Source organism: Oncorhynchus kisutch, linkage group LG19 (assembly GCF_002021735.2).
Source record: "Oncorhynchus kisutch isolate 150728-3 linkage group LG19, Okis_V2, whole genome shotgun sequence".
Lineage (NCBI taxonomy): Eukaryota > Metazoa > Chordata > Actinopteri > Salmoniformes > Salmonidae > Oncorhynchus > Oncorhynchus kisutch.
The window spans coordinates 53812741-53830686 of record NC_034192.2 but is presented as its reverse complement, the minus strand read 5'-3'; the positions used below and the strand labels follow the sequence as shown (position 1 = coordinate 53830686).

Genomic DNA, 17946 nt, shown 5'->3' with positions numbered 1-17946 from the left:
CTGGTGGAAGGAGAGGGGGAGGGGGTAGCAGCCATGAAGTATAGGTCATGTGTGTGAGTACTGTGTGTGTGTACTGTGTGTGTGTATTGCGTGTGAGTACTGTGTGTGTACTGTGTGTGTACTGTGTGTGTACTGTGTGTGTGTACTGTGTGTATGCGTGTGTGTACTGTGTTTGTGTGTGTGTACTGTGTGTTTACTGTGTGTGTGTACTGTGTGTGTAATGTGTGTGCAATGTGTGTGTGGGTGTGTGTGTGTGTGTGTGTGTGTTGTGTGTGTGTGTGTGTGTGTGTGTACTGTGTGTGTGTGTATGTACTGTGAGTACTGTGTGTGCTGTGTGTACTGTGTGTGTTGTGTGTGTGTACGGTGTGTGTGTGTATGTGTACGGTGTGTGTGTGTATGTACTGTGAGTAATGTGTGTGTACTGTGTGTGTACTGTGTGTGCTGTGTGTACTGTGTGTGCTGTGTGTGTGTACTGTGTATACTGTGTGTGTGTACTGTGTATACTGTGTGTGTGTACTGTGTATATGTACTGTGAGTACTGTGTGCGTACTGTGTGTGTACTATGTGTGTGTACTGTGTGTGCTGTGTGTACTGTGTGTGCTGTGTGTGTGTATTGTGTGTGTCCATTGTGCGTGTACTGTGTGTGTACTGTGTGTGTATTGTGTGCATACTGTGTGTGTGTACTGTGTGTGTGTACTGTTTCTGTACAGTGTGTACTGTGTGTGTGTACTGTGTGTGTGTACTGTGTGTGTACTGTGTGTGTACTGTGTGTACTGTGTGAGCGAGCTGAAGCTGATGACATCCCTCCTGCTGACTCACTAACTCACGGACTCACTCTACTGCTGTGCCTGTGTATGAGTGTGTGTTTGTGTACAATATGTGGGTGTTTGTGTGTGATTGGCACGGGTGTACTTTATATGACTTTATGTGTGTGAGTACACGTCCATATTCTCTTCCTCCTAACTCCTTGTCTATTCTGATATGTTCAGCCTCCCTCCCTCCCTCCCTCCCTCCCCTCCCTCCAGCTCTCTGTCCTCTCCTCCTCCCAACTCCCTCCATCTATCTCTCTGTCCTCCCCTCCTCCTAACTCCCTCCATCTATCTCTCTGTCCTCTCCTCCTCCTAACTCCCTCCATCTATCTCTATGTCCTCTCCTCCTCCCAACTCCCTCCATCTATCTCTCTGTCCTCCCCTCCTCCTAACTCCCTCCATCTATCTCTCTGTCCTCTCCTCCTCCTAACTCCCTCCATCTATCTCTATGTCCTCCCCTCCTCCTAACTCCCTCCATCTATCTCTCTGTCCTCTACACCTCCTAACTCCCTCCATCTATCTCTCTGTCCTCTCCTCCTCCTAACTCCCCCCATCTATCTCTCTGTCCTCTACACCTCCTAACTCCCTCCATCTATCTCTCTGTCCTCTACACCTCCTAACTCCCTCCATCTATCTCTCTGTCCTCTACACCTAACTCCCTCCATCTATCTCTCTGTCCTCTCCTCCTCCTAACTCCCTCCATATATCTCTCTGTCCTCCCCTCCTCCTAACTCCCTCCATCTATCTCTCTGTCCTCTACACCTCCTAACTCCCTCCATCTATCTCTCTGTCCTCTCCTCCTCCTAACTCCCTCCATCTATCTCTCTGTCCTCCCCTCCTCCTAACTCCCTCCATCTATCTCTCTGTCCTCTCCTCCTCCTAACTCCCTCCATCTATCTCTATGTCCTCCCCTCCTCCTAACTCCCTCCATCTATCTCTCTGTCCTCTCCTCCTCCTAACTCCCCCCATCTATCTCTCTGTCCTCTACACCTCCTAACTCCCTCCATCTATCTCTCTGTCCTCTACACCTCCTAACTCCCTCCATCTATCTCTCTGTCCTCTACACCTCCTAACTCCCTCCATCTATCTCTCTGTCCTCTCCTCCTCCTAACTCCCTCCATATATCTCTATGTCCTCCCCTCCTCCTAACTCCCTCCATCTATCTCTCTGTCCTCTACACCTCCTAACTCCCTCCATCTATCTCTCTGTCCTCTACACCTCCTAACTCCCTCCATCTATCTCTCTGTCCTCTCCTCCTCCTAACTCCCTCCATCTATCTCTCTGTCCTCTACACCTGTCTTCTTTACCTCTGACACACTCCCTCTGTTCCTGTTGTTTCTCAGTGATATATTAGTGGACATTAGTCACTCCCTTCCTCCAGGTGACAGCAGCCTCATGGGGAGATGAATTCCTCTCTCCTGTCCTCCCTCTGTCATCCCTCTCTTCTCTGCCTAGTCTATCCTCGTCCTTCCTCTTTCCACTTCTTCACCTCTCCTCTCTTTCCCCTCTTCTTCTCTCTACTCTCTTCTCTACAGAGCATATGATGAGACCAACCTTTCCTCTCTCTACCCTCTCCTCCTCTCTTCTCTCGTTCCCCTCTCCTCCTCTCGTCTCTCTTTCCCCTCTCCTCCTCTCCTCCCTCTCGTCTCTCTTTCCCCTCTACTCCTCTCTTCTCTACAGAGTGTATGATGAGACCAACCTTTCCTGTCCTCTCCTCTCTCTCCCCTCTCCTCCTCTCATCTCTCTTTCCCCTCTCCTCCTTTCCTCTCTTCTCTCTTTCCCCTCTCCTCCTCTCTTCTCTCTTTCCCCTCTCCTCTCCTCCTCTCATCTCTCTTTCCCCTCTCCTCCTTTCCTCTCTTCTCTCTTTCCCCTCTCCTCCTCTCTCCTCTCTCCTCTCTTTCCCCTCTCCTCCTCTCATCTCTCTTTCCCCTCTCCTCCTTTCCCTCTCGTCTCTCTCTCCCCCTCTCCTCCTCTCTTCTCGACAGAGTGTATGATGAGACCAACCTCTCTCTCCCCTCTCCTCTCCTCCTCTCTTCTCTCTCTCCCCTCTCCCCTCTCCTCCTCTCTTCTCGACAGAGTGTATGATGAGACCAACCTCTCCTGCCCTCCCCTCTCCTCCTCTCTCTCTCCCCTCTCCTCCTCTCTTCTCTACAGAGCGTATGATGAGACCAACCTCTCCTGTCCTCTGTCTTATCCCTATCTCCTCTCTCTAATAAACAATGAGAGTCTCACTTCTAGTCTCCTCTCCTTCTCATTTCCACTCCTCACATTTCTTCTCTTCTACGTACGGAAAAGTACATACAAATGTATGCACTCACTACTGTAAATCTCTCTGTATAAGAGTGTCTGCTAAATGACTCACTACTGTAAGTCTCCATAAGAGTGTCTGCTAAATGACTCACTACTGTAAGTCTCTATAAGAGTGTCTGCTCTCCAGTTCTTCTCTCCGCTATCCCTATTTTCAACCTCTCCTCTCCTCTCCTCTCCTCTCCTCTCCTCTCCTCTCCTCTCCTCTCCTCTCCTCTCCTCTCCTCTCCTCTCCTCTCCTCTCCTCTCCTCTCCTCTCCTCTCCTCTCCTCTCCTCTCCTCTCCTCTCCTCTCCTCTCCTCTCCTCTCCTCTCCTCTCCTCTCCTCTCCTCTCCTCTCTTCCTCTCTGTCTCCCCTGCTCTAGGTTGAGGGAGCGAGAAAACAAGACGCCAGAAGAATAAAGAACTCGCCCTCTTCACGCTATCTCTATCATCTGTCTATCATTTCATTTATTCATTCAGTCATTCATTTATTTATTTATTCAGTCATTCATTTATTCATTCATCATTAATTGATTCATTCATCAGTCATTCATTACAGGACAAGAGAAAAGATTCAGATCTGTTGATGCACAGTTTATCATTCAGAGAGGAGAAGAGGAAGAGGAGTTTTAGATCTCTGAAATTAAAATATCTCAATTTACACACACTACACCTGCCAAGCTAGCTGCCTCTCACACACACCCACATGCATGTACATACACACACACACACACACACACACACACACACACAAACACACACACACACACACACACACACACATACACACACACACACACACACACGCACATGCACACACGCGTGCACACACACACAAAGGTAAAAGTCCTGTTCAGGCACGTGTTCTGCTGTAAATTATAATCGGACTCCACAGAGGACACCTCAGAGGGGTTCTCTTCACTCTGCATGGCTCTGGGTACTGCACAGAGTCCCCACTGGGAGCCCCGAACACACTTTCAGCACTGCTGAGTCCCCCTTGTGAGCACTAAACTCAAAACTACATAAACTCATAGGTTATGCTGAGTTTAGAGCACGATCTATGGGGAACGATAAGTGATTGGCTTTGTAGGTTCTATTCCCTCATGTGGCAACACCAGGGTTCTAGGTTCCATTCCCTTATGTGTCAACACCAGGGTTGTAGGTTCCATTCCCTCATGTGGCAACACCAGGGTTGTAGGTTCCATTCCCTCATGTGGCAACACCAGGGTTGTAGGTTCCATTCCCTCATATGGCAACACCAGGGTTGTAGGTTCCATTCCCTCATGTGGCAACACCAGGGTTGTAGGGTTCCAATCCCTCATGTGGCAACACCAGGTTTGTAGGTTCCATTCCCTCATGTGGCAACACCAGGGTTGTAGGTTCCATTCCCTCATGTGGCAACACCAGGGTTGTAGGGTTCCAATCCCTCATGTGGCAACACCAGGGTTGTAGGTTCCATTCCCTCATGTGTCAACATACACACATACCTCAGGCGTGCAGTTGATCCCTTGCAAAGACACTCAAAAGGGAGGGAGAATACACATACACCACAACATACATGTCATGGATGTAAATACAGAACTGATGTCTGGTGGATGTAAATATAGAACTGATGTCTGTTAGATGTAAATATAGAACTGATGTCTGTTGGATGTAAATATAGAACTGATGTCTGTTGGATGTAAATATAGAACTGATGTCTGTTAGATGTAAATATAGAACTGATGTCTGTTAGATGTAAATATAGAACTGATGTCTGGTGGATGTAAATATAGAACTGATGTCTGTTGGATGTAAATATAGAACTGATGTCTGTTGGATGTAAATATAGAACTGATGTCTGGTGGATGTAAATATAGAACTGATGTCTGTTGGATGTAAATATAGAACTGATGTCTGTTGGATGTAAATATAGAACTGATGTCTGTTAGATGTAAATATAGAACTGATGTCTGTTAGATGTAAATATAGAACTGATGTCTGTTGGATGTAAATATAGAACTGATGTCTGTTGGATGCAAATATAGAACTGATGTCTGGTGGATGTAAATACAGAACTGATGTCTGTTAGATGTAAATACAGAACTGATGTCTGTTGGATGTAAATATAGAACTGATGTCTGTTGGATGTAAATATAGAACTGATGTCTGTTCATGTGGCAACACCAGGGTTGTAGGGTTCCAATCCCTCATGTGGCAACATCAGGGTTTTAGGTTCCATTCCCTCATGTGGCAACACCAGGGTTGTAGGTTCCATTCCCTCATGTGGCAACACCAGGGTTGTAGGGTTCCAATCCCTCATGTGGCAACACCAGGGTTATAGGTTCCATTCCCTCATGTGGCAACACCAGGGTTGTAGGGTTCCAATCCCTCATGTGGCAACACCAGGGTTGTAGGTTCCATTCCCTCAAGTGTCAACATACACACATACCTCAGGCGTGCAGTTGATCCCTTGCAAAGACACTCAAAAGGGAGGGAGAATACACATACACCACCACATACATGTCATGGATGTAAATACAGAACTGATGTCTGTTGGATGTAAATATAGAACTGATGTCTGGTGGATGTAAATAAATCAAATCAAATTTTATTTGTCACATACACATGGTTAGCAGATGTTAATGCGAGTGTAGCGAAATGCTTGTGCTTCTAGTTCCGACAATGCAGTAATAACGAACAAGTAATCTAACTAACAATTCCAAAAAAACTACTGTCTTATACACAGTGTAAGGGGATAAGGAATATGTACATAAGGATATATGAATGAGTGATGGTACAAAGCAGCATAGGCAAGATACAGTAGATGATATCGAGTACAGTATAACATATGAGATGAGTATGTAAACAAAGTGGCATAGTTAAAGTGGCTAGTGATACATGTATTACATAAGGATGCAGTCGATGATATAGAGTACAGTATATACGTATGCATATGAGATGAATAATGTAGGGTAAGTAACATTATATAAGGTAGCATTGTTTAAAGTGGCTAGTGATATATTTACATCATTTCCCATCAATTCCCATTATTAAAGTGGCTGGAGTTGAGTCAGTGTCATTGACAGTGTGTTGGCAGCAGCCACTCAATGTTAGTGGTGGCTGTTTAACAGTCTGATGGCCTTGAGATAGAAGCTGTTTTTCAGTCTCTCGGTCCCAGCTTTGATGCACCTGTACTGACCTCGCCTTCTGGATGACAGCGGGGTGAACAGGCAGTGGCTCGGGTGGTTGATGTCCTTGATGATCTTTATGGCCTTCCTGTAGCATCGGGTGGTGTAGGTGTCCTGGAGGGCAGGTAGTTTGCCCCCGGTGATGCGTTGTGCAGACCTCACTACCCTCTGGAGAGCCTTACGGTTGAGGGCGGTGCAGTTGCCATACCAGGCGGTGATACAGCCCGCCAGGATGCTCTCGATTGTGCATCTGTAGAAGTTTGTGAGTGCTTTTGGTGACAAGCCGAATTTCTTCAGCCTCCTGAGGTTGAAGAGGCGCTGCTGCGCCTTCTTCACGATGCTGTCTGTGTGAGTGGACCAATTCAGTTTGTCTGTGATGTGTATGCCAAGGAACTTAAAACTTGCTACCCTCTCCACTACTGTTCCATCGATGTGGATAGGGGGGTGTTCCCTCTGCTGTTTCCTGAAGTCCACAATCATCTCCTTAGTTTTGTTGACGTTGAGTGTGAGGTTATTTTCCTGACACCACACTCCGAGGGCCCTCACCTCCTCCCTGTAGGCCGTCTCGTCGTTGTTGGTAATCAAGCCTACCACTGTTGTGTCGTCCGCAAACTTGATGATTGAGTTGGAGGCGTGCGTGGCCACGCAGTCGTGGGTAAACAGGGAGTACAGGAGAGGGCTCAGAACGCACCCTTGTGGGGCCCCAGTGTTGAGGATCAGAGGGGTGGAGATGTTGTTGCCTACCCTCACCACCTGGGGGCGGCCCGTCAGGAAGTCCAGTACCCAGTTGCACAGGGCGGGGTCGAGACCCAGGGTCTCGAGCTTGATGACGAGCTTGGAGGGTACTATGGTGTTGAATGCCGAGCTGTAGTCGATGAACAGCATTCTCACATAGGTATTCCTCTTGTCCAGATGGGTTAGGGCAGTGTGCAGTGTGGTTGAGATTGCATCGTCTGTGGACCTATTTGGGCGGTAAGCAAATTGGAGTGGGTCTAGGGTGTCAGGTAGGGTGGAGGTGATATGGTCCTTGACTAGTCTCTCAAAGCACTTCATGATGACGGATGTGAGTGCTACGGGGCGGTAGTCGTTTAGCTCAGTTACCTTAGCTTTCTTGGGAGCAGGAACAATGGTGGCCCTCTTGAAGCATGTGGGAACAGCAGACTGGTATAGGGATTGATTGAATATGTCCGTAAACACACCGGCCAGCTGGTCTGCGCATGCTCTGAGGGCGCGGCTGGGGATGCCGTCTGGGCCTGCAGCCTTGCGAGGGTTAACACGTTTAAATGTCTTACTCACCTCTGCTGCAGTGAAGGAGAGACTCCATGTTTTCGTTGCAGGCCGTGTCAGTGGCACAGTATTGTCCTCAAAGCGGGCAAAAAAGTTATTTAGTCTGCCTGGGAGCAAGACATCCTGGTCCGTGACTGGGCTGGATTTCTTCCTGTAGTCCGTGATTGACTGTAGACCCTGCCACATGCCTCTTGTGTCTGAGCCGTTGAATTGAGATTCTACTTTGTCTCTGTACTGGCGCTTAGCTTGTTTGATAGCCTTGCGGATGGAATAGCTGCACTGTTTGTATTCGGTCATGTTACCAGACACCTTGCCCTGATTAAAAGCAGTGGTTCGCGCTTTCAGTTTCACACGAATGCTGCCATCAATCCACGGTTTCTGGTTAGGGAATGTTTTAATCGTTGCTATGGGAACGACATCTTCAACGCACGTTCTAATGAACTCGCACACCGAATCAGCGTATTCGTCAATGTTGTTATCTGACGCAATACGAAACATCTCCCAGTCCACGTGATGGAAGCAGTCTTGGAGTGTGGAGTCAGCTTGGTCGGACCAGCGTTGGACAGACCTCAGCGTGGGAGCCTCTTGTTTTAGTTTCTGTCTGTAGGCAGGGATCAACAAAATGCAGTCGTGGTCAGCTTTTCCGAAAGGGGGGCGGGGCAGGGCCTTATATGCGTTGCGGAAGTTAGAGTAACAATGATCCAAGGTCTTTCCACCCCTGGTTGTGCAATCGATATGCTGATAAAATTTAGGGAGTCTTGTTTTCAGATTAGCCTTGTTAAAATCCCCAGCTACAATGAATGCAGCCTCCGGATAAATTGTTTCCAGTTTGCAGAGAGTTAAATAAAGTTCGTTCAGAGCCATCGATGTGTCTGCTTGGGGGGAGAGAATACAGAACTGATGTCTGTTGGATGTAAATACAGAACTGATGTCTGTTGGATGTAAATACAGAACTGATGTCTGTTGGATGTAAATATAGAACTGATGTCTGTTGGATGTAAATATAGAACTGATGTCTGTTGGATGTAAATATAGAACTGATGTCTGTTGGATGTAAATATAGAACTGATGTCTGTTGGATGTAAATATAGAACTGATGTCTGTTGGATGTAAATATAGAACTGATGTCTGTTGGATGTAAATATAGAACTGATGTCTGTTGGATGTAAATATAGAACTGATGTCTGTTGGATGTAAATATAGAACTGATGTCTGTTGGATGTAAATATAGAACTGATGTCTGTTGGATGTAAATATAGAACTGATGTCTGTTGGATGTAAATATAGAACTGATGTCTGTTGGATGTAAATATAGAACTGATGTCTGTTGGATGTAAATCTAGAACTGATGTCTGTTGGATGTAAATATAGAACTGATGTCTGTTGGATGTAAATATAGAACTGATGTCTGTTGGATGTAAATATAGAACTGATGTCTGTTAGATGTAAATATAGAACTGATGTCTGTTGGATGTAAATATAGAACTGAAAGGGTGTTTTTGTAATTTTGTCATTTTTGGCGACTTCCCCATCTGTGGACTCTGGTCTCCAGGGTAATGGGGTAAAAGAGGCCTCGACAACACATCTGCCTCCCCTCAACTCCCCATAACCTCACACACACGCAGGCAGTATAAAGCACTTGAGTAGTTTTTGAGCATCTGTACTGTACTTTACTATTATATGTTTGGTAACTTTCACTTTTACTTCACTACATTCTGAAATAAAATAATGTACTTTTTACTCCATACATTATCCGTGACACCCAAAAGTACTTGTTACATTTTGACAGGAAAATGGTCTAATTCATCCCTACTGCCTCTGATCTGGCAGACTCACTAAACAGAGAACATCCCTGGTCATCCCTACTGACTCTGATCTGGCGGACTCACTAAACAGAGAACATCCCTGGTCATCCCTACTGCCTCTGATCTGGCGGACTCACTAAACAGAGAACATCCCTGGTCATCCCTACTGCCTCTGATCTGGCAGACTCACTAAACAGAGAACATCCCTGGTCATCCCTACTGCCTCTGATCTGGCAGACTCACTAAACAGAGAACATCCCTGGTAATCCCTACAGCCTCTGATCTGGCAGACTCACTAAACAGAGAACATCCCTGGTCATCCCTACTGCCTCTGATCTGGCGGACTCACTAAACAGAGAACATCCCTGGTCATCCCTACTGCCTCTGATCTGGCGGACTCACTAAACAGAGAACATCCCTGGTCATCCCTACTGCCTCTGATCTGGCAGACTCACTAAACAGAGAACATCCCTGGTCATCCCTACTGCCTCTGATCTGGCAGACTCAATAAACAGAGAACATCCCTGGTAATCCCTACAGCCTCTGATCTGGCAGACTCACTAAACAGAGAACATCCCTGGTCATCCCTACTGCCTCTGATCTGGCAGACTCACTAAACAGAGAACATCCCTGGTCATCCCTACTGCCTCTGATCTGGCAGACTCGGCAGACTCACTAAACAGAGAACATCCCTGGTCATCCCTACTGCCTCTGATCTGGCGGACTCACTAAACAGAGAACATCCCTGGTCATCCCTACTGCCTCTGATCTTGCGGACTCACTAAACAGAGAACATCCCTGGTCATCCCTACTGCCTCTGATCTGGCAAACTCACTAAACAGAGAACATCCCTGGTCATCCCTACTGCATCTGATCTGACAGACTCACTAAACAGAGAACCTCCCTGGTCATCCCTACTGCCTCTGATCTGGCAGACTCACTAAACAGAGAACATCCCTGGTCATCCCTACTGCCTCTGATCTGGCGGACTCACTAAACAGAGAACATCCCTGGTCATCCCTACTGCCTCTGATCTGGCAGACTCACTAAACAGAGAACATCCCTGGTCATCCCTACTGCCTCTGATCTGGCAGACTCACTAAACACAAAAGCTTTTTCTGTAAATGATGTCTAAGTGTTGACGTGTGCAACCTGGCTATCCGTCAAAAAAATTATAATTGTGCCTCTGTCTTGCTTAATATAAGGAAGTTTAAATGATTTATACTTTTACTTTTGATACTTAAGTACTTGTTTAGCAATTCCATTTACCTTTGACACTTAAGTATATTTAAAACCAAATAATTTTAGACTTTTACTCAAGTAGTAATTTACTGGGTGACATTCCCTTTCACTTGCGTCACCACCGCTGCGCACACACACACACACACACACACACACACACACACACACACACACACACACACACACACACACACACACACACACACACACACACACACACACACACACACACCACACACACACACACACACACACACACACACACACACACACACACACACACACACACAAAAAGCTTTTAGGAAGCGAGAGAGAAAGAGACACAGCTACCAAAATACACCCTCTCTCACTGCCCACATCTCTCATATGTAGGCTCACTCCGATTTTCATTTTCGCACTCCATCCTGCTCTCTCTTTCTCGTTCACGCTCCCTCTCTCCATCTTTTACTAGAGTAACTCAGTGAGAGTACAGAGAGATCTATTCTCATCTTCTTTCCATAGCTCATCTCCTTTATACTCCTGCCATTGCTCTGCTAGAGACATCTCTATACTTTAAACTGTTCTCAAATCAGTGATAATGCTCCAGCGGCCTGCTGAGTCTCTGTGTGTCTGAGTTCTTTATCTGTTCCCAGACCTGTGTATGTGTCCAAGCACCATGCTGTGACTGTGGGCTTGGAAAGGAACTAAGTGGTATGCTCACACAACAATTCTCACAGCACCATGCCAGTCAACGAGCCACATGGGGTGTCGTATCAAATCAGACTCCTTGTTGCAAATACAAACCAGGCTACATGCAGCACAGCTGCTGATATTGATGAACTGCAATCAAACCAGATTGATCAGGAATTGATCAACATTCTGCTTCCCACAGGTGGGCAGGGAAGCAAACACACACATGATTATATGTGACAGTAGTATAGCCAGCAGGCTGAGTGTGTGTACTCTACCTACCTATAAAGACAGTAGTATAGCCAGCAGGCTGAGTGTGTGTGCTCTACCTACCTATAAAGACAGTAGTATAACCAGCAGGCTGAGTGTGTGTACTCTACCTACCTATAAAGACAGTAGTATAGCCAGCAGGCTGAGTGTGTGTGCTCTACCTACCTATAAAGACAGTAGTATAGCCAGCAGGCTGAGTGTGTGTACTCTACCTACCTATAAAGTAAGACAGTAGTATAGCCAGCAGGCTGAGTGTGTGTGCTCTACCTACCTATAAAGACAGTAGTATAACCAGCAGGCTGAGTGTGTGTACTCTACCTACCTATGAAGACAGTAGTATAGCCAGCAGGCTGAGTGTGTGTGCTCTACCTACCTATAAAGACAGTAGTATAGCCAGCAGGCTGAGTGTGTGTACTCTACCTACCTATAAAGTAAGACAGTAGTATAGCCAGCAGGCTGAGTGGGTGTACTCTACCTACCTATAAAGACAGTAGTATAGCCAGCAGGCTGAGTGTGTGTACTCTACCTACCTATAAAGACAGTAGTATAGCCAGCAGGCTGAGTGTGTGTACTCTACCTACCTATAAAGACAGTAGTATAGCTAGCAGGTTGAGTGTGTGTACTCTACCTACCTATAAAGACAGTAGTATAGCCAGCAGGCTGAGTGTGTGTACTCTACCTACCTATAAAGTAAGACAGTAGTATAGCCAGCAGGCTGAGTGTGTGTACTCTACCTACCTATAAAGATAGTAGTATAGCCAGCAGGCTGAGTGTGTGTACTCTACCTACCTATAAAGACAGTAGTATAGCCAGCAGGCTGAGTGTGTGTACTCTACCTACCTATAAAGACAGTAGTATAGCCAGCAGGCTGAGTGTGTGTACTCTACCTACCTATAAAGTAAGACAGTAGTATAGCCAGCAGGCTGAGTGTGTGTGCTCTACCTACCTATAAAGACAGTAGTATAGCCAGCAGGCTGAGTGTGTGTACTCGACCTACCTATAAAGACAGTAGTATAGCCAGCAGGCTGAGTGTGTGTACTCTACCTACCTATAAAGACAGTAGTATAGCCAGCAGGCTGAGTGTGTGTACTCTACCTACCTATAAAGACAGTAGTATAGCCAGCAGGCTGAGTGTGTGTACTCTACCTACCTATAAAGACAGTAGTATAGCCAGCAGGCTGAGTGTGTGTACTCTACCTACCTATAAAGTAAGACAGTAGTATAGCCAGCAGGCTGAGTGTGTGTACTCTATCTACCTATAAAGACAGTAGTATAGCCAGCAGGCTGAGTGTGTGTACTCTACCTACCTATGAAGTAAGACAGTGATATAGCCAGCAGGCTGAGTGTGTGTACTCTACCTACCTATAAAGTAAGACAGTAGTATAGCCAGCAGGCTGAGTGTGTGTACTCTACCTACCTATAAAGTAAGACAGTAGTATAGCCAGCAGGCTGAGTGTGTGTACTCTACCTACCTATAAAGTAAGACAGTAGTATAGCCAGCAGGCTGAGTGTGTGTACTCTACCTACCTATAAAGTAAGACAGTAGTATAGCCAGCAGGCTGAGTGTGTGTACTCTACCTACCTATAAAGTAAGACAGTAGTATAGCCAGCAGGCTGAGTGTGTGTACTCTACCTACCTATAAAGTAAGACAGTAGTATAGCCAGCAGGCTGAGTGTGTGTACTCTACCTACCTATAAAGTAAGACAGTAGTATAGCCAGCAGGCTGAGTGTGTGTACTCTACCTACCTATAAAGTAAGACAGTAGTATAGCCAGCAGGCTGAGTGTGTGTACTCTACCTACCTATAAAGTAAGACAGTAGTATAGCCAGCAGGCTGAGTGTGTGTACTCTACCTACCTATAAAGACAGTAGTATAGCCAGCAGGCTGAGTGTGTGTACTCTACCTACCTATAAAGTAAGACAGTAGTATAGCCAGCAGGCTGAGTGTGTGTACTCTACCTACCTATAAAGTAAGACAGTAGTATAGCCAGCAGGCTGAGTGTGTGTACTTTACCTACCTATAAAGTAAGACAGTAGTATAGCCAGCAGGCTGAGTGTGTGTACTCTACCTACCTATAAAGTAAGACAGTAGTATAGCCAGCAGGCTGAGTGTGTGTACTTTACCTACCTATAAAGTAAGACAGTAGTATAGCCAGCAGGCCGAGTGTGTGTACTCTACCTACCTATAAAGTAAGACAGTAGTATAGCCAGCAGGCTGAGTGTGTGTACTCTACCTACCTATAAAGTAAGACAGTAGTATAGCCAGCAGGCTGAGTGTGTGTACTCTACCTACCTATAAAGTAAGACAGTAGTATAGCCAGCAGGCTGAGTGTGTGTACTCTACCTACCTATAAAGCAAGACAGTAGTATAGCCAGCAGGCTGAGTGTGTGTACTCTACCTACCTATAAAGTAAGACAGTAGTATAGCCAGCAGGCTGAGTGAGTGTACTCTACCTACCTATAAAGTAAGACAGTAGTATAGCCAGCAGGCTGAGTGTGTGTACTCTACCTACCTATAAAGTAAGACAGTAGTATAGCCAGCAGGCTGAGTGAGTGTACTCTACCTACCTATAAAGTAAGACAGTAGTATAGCCAGCAGGCTGAGTGAGTGTACTCTACCTACCTATAAAGTAAGACAGTAGTATAGCCAGCAGGCTGGCTGTAGTAATGGCCGACACTGCAGCACATTTCCAGCTGCAGTACTTAGACGGCTTATTGAGCTTGAAGGCAGAGCGGGAGAAGGTGTTTCTGGGTAATAGGCGAGGGGGCGGAGAGTAGACAGTCCCAGAGGTCAGAGGGTAACCGGGGGAGGAGCTACTGAAGAGAGGGGTCGTCCCCGACGACGTCTTAAACAGGAAGTGCCTGAAGAGAGAGATTAAGAAGAAAAGAGATGTTCGTTTTAGTTGGACAGAAATTCTACACACAGAGGTTCAAAACACACATATAGTCAAAACACAAATAAACCCCAGAGAAGCCAACTGGAGAGAGAGAAGTTGAGAATGGAGAGAAACAGAGAGATATGAGGTCAGAGACTGAGAGTCAATTGCTCACAGATGTGAAGGAAATACGCATGCACGCACGCACACACACAGACACACACACACACACGTCCCACTGGGCACACACTGGTTGAATCAACGTTGTTTCAATTAAATTACGTGGAACCAACGTGGAATAGATGTTGAACTGACGTCTGTGCCCAGTGGGGTGTGCCTTTCCCCAATTTCACCTTTAAGGAAACTTTAATGACACCCACTGTGTTATTTTCTATATCCTTGGTCTGAGTAGAGTTCCTATTCTGACGGTAACAACTCAAGTTCTCTCTAAACCTACCTCTGTCCTCTTTACCCACCCTCCCTCGCTCTCTCTCTGTCATCCATCTCCCTCGCTCTCTCTCTCTCTGTCATCCATCTCCCTCGCTCTCGCTCTCTCTCTCTCTCATTCATCTCCCTCGCTCTCTCTCTCTCTCATCCATCTCCCTCGCTCTCTCTTTCTCTCGCATCCATCTCCCTCGATCTCTCTTTCTCTTGCATCCATCTCCCTCGCTCTCTCTTTCTCTCTCATCCATCTCCCTCGCTCTCTCTTTCTCTCTCATCCATCTCCCTCGCTCTCTCTCTCTGTCATCCATCTCCCTCGCTCTCGCTCTCTCTCTCTCTCATTCATCTCCCTCGCTCTCTCTCTCTCTCATCCATCTCCCTCGCTCTCTCTTTCTCTCTCATCCATCTCCCTCGCTCTCTCTTTCTCTCTCATCCATCTCCCTCGCTCTCTCTTTCTCTCGCATCCATCTCCCTCCCTCTCTCTTTCTCTCACATCCATCTCCCTCGCTCTCTCTTTCTCTCTCATCCATCTCCCCAGTGAGGTAAGGGAACGGATCAGAGAAGGATTTTACCCATCATCCCCCACTCGAACTCTCCATTATCCTCTGCTAGCACCACACCTGCTGTACCCTCCTCCTCTTCTCTGCTCTTCTCTACTATTTTCCTCATCTCCCCTTTCCTTCTCTACAGCAGCATCTGTTTCACTCGATCATCCTCCTCTCCTCTCTAGCTTCCTTCCATCTCTCCTCTCCTTCTCTCTAGCTTCCTTCCATCTCTCATCTCCTTCTCTCTACCTTCATTCCACCTCTCCTCTCCTTCTCTACCTTCCTTCCATATATCCATCTTCCTTCCATTCTCCTCTCCTTCTCTCTACTTTCCATATCTCATCTTCTCTCTACCTTCCTTCCATCTCTCCTTCTCTCTACCTTCCATCCATCTCTCCGCTCCTTCTCTCTACATTCCTTCCATCTCTCCTTCTCTCACCTTCCTTCCATCTCTCCTCATCTTCTCTCTACATTCCTTCCATCTCTCCTTCTCTCACCTTCCTTCCATCTCTCCTCTCCTTCTCTCACCTTCCTTCCATCTCTCCCTCTATCTACCTTCCTTCCATCTCTCCTTCTCTCTACCTTCCTTCCATCTCTCCTTCTTTCTACCTTCCTTCCATTTCTCCTCTCCTTCTCTCTACCTTCCTTCCATCTTGTCCATCCCTCCCATCTTTACCCATCATACTTTTCATCTGCCCACTCCTTCTCTCTTCTCTGGTTGATATCTCCTCTCCTCCTCTCCCCCTCCCCTCTCCTCCTCTCCCCTCTCCTCTCCTCCTCTCCCCCACTCCTCTCCTCATATCCCCCTCTCCCCCCCCCCCCTCTCCTCCTCTCCCCCTCTCCTCTCCTCCTCTCCCCCTCTCCTCTCCTCATATCCCCCTCTCCTCTCCTCCTTTCCCCATCTCCTCTCCTCCTCTCCCCATCTCCTCTACTCCTTTCCCCCTCTCCTCTCCTCCTCTCCCCCTCTCCTCTCCTCCTCCCATCCCTATAGAGGTAGAGACAGAACTAAGACCAAACTGAGTAAAAATTACAAAACCTCAAGCACTCCCAAAACCTTCAACATGCGTCCTTTATCATGTACGCACGCACACACACACACGCACACACACACACAGGCACACGCACACACGCACACACACACATGGACACACACACATGCACACATTTACTTTAGCAACAGTCCCCCAGGTGGTCTGACAGAACAAAGCCTTTGTGTTTGTGTGACAGATGAGACAGTAAGGGGTCAACACACTGCTGCAAAGCTGACTGCAGTGTGTGTGTGTGTGTGTGTGTGTGTGTGTGTGTGTGTGTGTGTGTGTGTGTGTGTGTGTGTGTGTGTGTGTGTGTGTGTGTGTGTGTGCGCGTGTGTGTGTGTGTGTGCCTGTGTGTGTGTGTGTTTGTGCATGTGTGTGTGTGTGTGTTTGGGGGGGAGGGGGCTGATCACCAACAATGATGAGACAGCCTATAGGGAGGAGGCCACAGACTTGGCTGTGTAGTGCCAGGATAACAACCTCTCCCTCAACGTAATCAAGACAAAGGAAATTATTGTGGACTACAGGAAAAGGAGGACCGAGCACGCCCCCATTCTCATCTACGGGGCTGTAGTGGAGCAGGTTGAGAGCTTCAAGTTCCTTGGTGTCCACATCACCAACAAACTAGAATGGTCCAAACACACCAAGAAAGTCGTGAAGAGGGCACGACAAAGCCTATTCCCCCTCAGAAGACTGAAAAGATTTGGCATGGGTCCTGAGATTCTCAAAAGTCCGACTGGTTGCATCACTGCCTGGCATGGCAACTGCTCGGCCTCCGACCGCAAGGCACTACAGAAGGTAGTGTGTACGGTCAGTACATCACTGGGGCCAAGCTTCCTGCCACCCAGGCCCTCTATACCAGGCGGTATCAGAGGGAGGCCCAAAAAATTGCCAAGGACTCCAGCCACCTTAGACATAGACTGTTCTCACTGTTACTGCACGGCAAGCGGTACCGGAGCGCCAGGTATAGGTACAACAGGTTTCTTAACAGCTTCTACCCCCAAGCTTCTACTCCTGTGACAGTTAATCAAATGGCTACCCAGACTATTTGCATTGTCCCCACCCCAGCCCCATTTTTACACTGCTGCTACTCACTGTTCATTTTCTATGCATAGTCCCTTTACCTCTACCTACAGTATATGTGCATATTAACTCAAGTACCCCTGTATATAGCCTCACTACTGTTATTTATTGTTGCTCCTTAATTATTTTTTATTTGTACATTTTTAATAGTTATTTTAGATGGTTTTACTTCAGTTTATTTGAGTAAATACTTTAACACTTTTTTTCTTAAAACTGCATTGTTGGTTAAGGGCTCATAAGTAAGCATTTCACTGGTAGGTCTGTTGGATACGGCGCACGTGACAAATACAATTGGATGTCCCTTCTTTCCCACCTCCTCCACCTCCTCCACCTCTATCTGTCTCTGGTAGACGAAGACAGAAAAATAGAGAGAGAGAGTATAGTGCCTAAAATCACACACACAGGCTGGAAAGAAAGTTGAAGCTATAAT

At 46.8% G+C, this 17946-nt stretch overlaps 1 pseudogene; it reads right to left on the bottom strand.

Moving 5' to 3' along the window:
- The window catches only part of LOC109910198 (teneurin-2-like), a 331746-nt pseudogene that overhangs the window by 104638 nt on the left and 209162 nt on the right, over positions 1–17946 (bottom strand).